This window comes from Empidonax traillii, unplaced genomic scaffold, assembly GCF_003031625.1.
Source record: "Empidonax traillii isolate 1590-97213 ecotype Southwest subspecies unplaced genomic scaffold, ASM303162v1 scaffold2313:size35733, whole genome shotgun sequence".
Lineage (NCBI taxonomy): Eukaryota > Metazoa > Chordata > Aves > Passeriformes > Tyrannidae > Empidonax > Empidonax traillii.
The window spans coordinates 6,270-10,268 of NW_020957506.1; the positions used below are offsets into that span (position 1 = coordinate 6,270).

A 3,999-nucleotide genomic window follows, 5' to 3' on the forward strand; every position below is an offset into this window, starting at 1 on the left:
TCCTTCCCCTGTACTCTGCGTTGGTGAGGCCACACCTTGAGTATTGTGTTCAGCTCTGGGCCCCTCAGTTCAGGAAGGATATTGAGGTGCTGGAGCGGGTCCAGAGAAGAGCAACGAGGCTGGTGAAGGGACTTGAGCACAAGTCCTGTGAGGAGAGGCTGAGGGAGCTGGGGTTGTTTAGTCTGGAGAAGAGAAGGCTTAGAGGTGACCTCATCACTCTCTTCAACTACCTGAAGGGAGGTGATAGCCAGGTGGGGGTTGGTCTCTTCTCCCAGGCAACCGACAACAGGACAAGGGGACATGGGCTCAAGCTCTGCCAGGGGAGGTTTAGGTTAGATGTTAGGGAGAAATTCTTTACAGAGAGGGTTATCAGGCATTGGAATGGCCTACCCAGAGAGGTGGTGGATTCACCATCCCTGGAGGTTTTTAAAAAGAGATTGGATGTGGCCCTTAGTGCCATGCTATAGTAATTGGAGTTGGATCAGGGGTTGGACTTGATGATCTTGGAGGTCTTTTCCAACCCAGTCTATTCTATGATTCTATGATTCTAAAATAATAAATCATCTCAAGGCTCTGATTCTACTGAAAATTAATGCAAGAAAAAACTTTATACATTATGCAAGTTCCCCAACCTTTTCAGGTTCATGCAGATCTACATGCTTGGCTTATTGTGATGAAAGAGATGCTTATTTGAGCAGTTCACTTGTGTCAGCTTAATGTTCTGGTCAAACTATTGCCTGATTTCAACTGATGGGAAGCCAGACAGTTCATACTACCAAGTATCACAGACTAGAGCATATATTATTAGAAATGCAACAGACATTAAAATTTGCTACTCTATTATTTTGCTACTAATAATAATCACTATTATGTTATTGTTATGATTATTGTTAATAATAACAATTTCATTAAGTATTTACAGCTAAATCGTCATATCCATTTTATGTTGTGTAGATTAATACCACAAATAGAAATCAAGGAAAAAACACAGTTCACGATTACATACCTTTTGCTGTGCTACTTTTGGTTTACTACAGAAACATGCCTTCAGGCATAAATTATTCAGACCAGGAAACAGTCCCTTGTACACTCCTAGCATATATCCATTATCCAAATATGAAGAGAAACATTCAGTCAGTCTGCTGTTCCATCGAACTCTTTCTCTAAAAAGAAGGGAAAACACAAGCTTTAGATCTTGTAATCAATAACGTCCAAACTAGAGATCAGGGCTATGAGTTTCACTGCTATACTATTTGAACATTTAGGAAAAGAGAGTATGAGTGGAAAACAGAACAATGTAACCAAGACTCACTCATATAGTCTGTGAGGAAGGCAAAAGACAGAACAATCTGCACCCCAACATTTTTGAAGAGTTAGTACTGCAAACAAAACTTTACTGGAACTGCAGGCAAAAAGTAGCCTCAGAAATTATGACAAATGTCTGTGGAGGTAGCTCCTTCAGGGAGTATAAAAAAGACAAAAGGAATGAGGAAACTGACTGCAGCAACAAGGAATCCATTAGTAAGATTTTACAAGAAACAAAGCTTAAAAGGCAAAGGAAGAAATAATTTACATTAAAGAAAAAAAAACAACACAGAAAATTACACATATTTGAATTTTATCTTCACATCATCTTTTTGACAGAAAAGGTTCAGTTCTTCACATTAACTACTCTCGAAACTCTTGCAACAAGACACCCTTAATTTTCTTCATTAGGTTTTTAATTGAAAAAATAGTTGCCTTCAGTCTCAGCACCACTTACCATAACTCTAATAACAGCTTGGAAATAACTACCCAAGGCAAAGCAGCTGATTCAACCTATCTGAAGGTATTAAAGTGTGCAATACTATATTGGAAACAATTGAACTGGCAAAAATGTACAGCAGTACATTTTAAGACACATAATACAGTAAAGGGAAGCCAACAATATACTCTATTGACAAACGTTAACAGAAGGTGTTTTTAATGGACCACGCATCATATTGAAGAACTGAAATATAAATTCATGTTATATTGCAATATAAAGTAAGATATGTTAATGTAAACGTGATGACAGTCATGAATGTTATTAATTCAAACAAGAATCCAACAGTTATTCAGAAAGACAAATCAAAAGTACTGATTTAATGAAAAAATGAACTGTCAGGGAATGTAAGTAAAAGCATACAGTTAGGAATAAAAACTGGACCTATAACTGAGAACAAGTAAGGGCAAGACAGATCCAATTATAAAAACAATTAAAGGATTGCTACAAATTATTACAAGCAATTGTGCCTAAAACGAGAGTTGGCAAAATAGAGGTAGAGCAAAGACATGAGAGCAGACCTATTGCAGGATGAACACAAGATACAGGAGGAAGCAAAGGGTGGGAGAAGAGGAAGAAAATATCTGTGGTCTTTAGCTGATGTGTATAACACCATGCATTTGTTTAACAGTCACAAAAATAAACTGATTACAAATTAACTCTAGGAATTAATAATTACGAAGGAAGTACAACACTATCTGTTGAACTTAAAGGCAGATGTTTCAGAGGGCTGAAGTCAGAAGTCCAGAATCATGAACAGCAGTGGGGTGCTGTTCATTTTTGAGGACTGTCCAAGCCAGGTGTCCCATGTTAGACTACATGTCTTTGACATTCACGACTCCTCTCTTAATGTATTTGCAGCCAGTGCACAAGAAGCCTCTACCATCCTATTAGACACCAGAAAAGCACTGCCTGACGTAGAAGGGGTAAGCTGGAAGGGACCACAAGCAGGTCATCTGGTCCAACCTCCCTGCTTAAGCAGGGTCATCCTAGAGGAAATTGCACAGGATTGTACGAGAGAGATTTCACAACCTCTCTGGGCAATCTGTTCCAAAGCCCAGTCACTTCCACAGTAATGAAAGCGAAACTTCCCGTGCATAAGTTTCTGCCTATTACCACTTGTCCTATCGCTGGGCACCACCGAGCAGAGCTGGCTACGTCCTCTTGGCACCGGCCCCCCCGTCCCCAGATATTTATACACATTGATGAGGTCCCCTCTCGATCGCCTCTTCTCGAGGCTGAACAGGCCCAACTCTCTTAGCCTTTCCTCCTAAGAGATGCTCCAGTACCCCAGTCACCCTCGCTGCCCTCCACTGGACCTCCTCCAGGAGCTCCAAGCCCCTCTTGCACTGAGGAGCCCAGAACAGCACTGCGGCACAGAGGGCAGCTCTGCCTCCTCTGTGGGGAGCCAAAAGAGGGGGCAGAAATCCCGCAAGCCCACGATTACCTGTTGCTTTTCCCAAAACCGCTCGATCAAGGCAGGTTTCCCCCTACCCGCAGAGAAGGGACTCGGGTCCCCTGGCGGTGGGAACACCCGGGCGGCGCCGCTCCCGCTCCTCACCCGCTTCCCGCCGGCACGGGCAGGCACCCAGGGAGAGCCCTGACGGCCCGGGGGGAGCCCTGACGGCCGGGGGGGGATCCCTCACGCCTGGGGGGATCCCTCACGCCTGGCGGGGAGGCCGCGCTCGGCAGCAGGTGACAAACAGCAGCTCCGATCCCCAACTGGTCCCGCAGAGCCACCTGCGACACTCGCCCCGGCGCCGTGCCGAGGGCACCGGGACAAGCGGGGAGTAGCCGTCACCACTACGCTATGGCTGCCCGACCTCCCTCCATCCCTCGGGGTCGGTCCAGAGGGCAAGAGCGCGCCCGGCCCCCGCCCGCCAGGACCCTCTCCCCGCACGGGTCGCCCGCTCCGCTCCTCCTCTCTCTCCTCCCTCCGCCTCCCCTCCCCTCGCCTGATCAGCGCCGCGCGGGCGGGGTCGTTACCCGGGGCAGCTCCGGATCCCCTCGCGGGGCGGCACCGGACGAGCCAAACCGAGCGGTCCCGGAGCGAGCCGGGCCGGGCCGGGACAGGCGGAAGGGCCGCCGCGGGAGGGGCGCGTGCGCGCTGCGGGCGCGGCGGGGGCCGTTTCCGTGAGCCCGCCCGCCATTTTCGGGGGGGGGGGGGGGGGGGGGGGGGGGGGGGGGGGGGGGGG

The 3,999-nt window shown here is 47.6% G+C and overlaps 1 long non-coding RNA gene across 2 annotated transcripts in view; it reads right to left on the reverse strand.

Moving 5' to 3' along the window:
- Positions 1-3,834, reverse strand: part of LOC114071822 — a 9,583-nt gene extending 5,749 nt beyond the window's left edge. The window contains exons 1-2 of one of the 2 annotated variants that reach the window (XR_003574092.1): positions 3,791-3,834; positions 1,007-1,163 (exon numbers count right to left, since the gene is read on the reverse strand). This is a non-coding gene — a long non-coding RNA (uncharacterized LOC114071822). Of the gene's footprint in view, positions 1-1,006; positions 1,164-3,251; positions 3,294-3,790 lie in introns of those variants that run through there. The other variant, XR_003574093.1, reaches the window with a different exon arrangement.
- Positions 3,835-3,999: the final 165 nt, after the last annotated feature.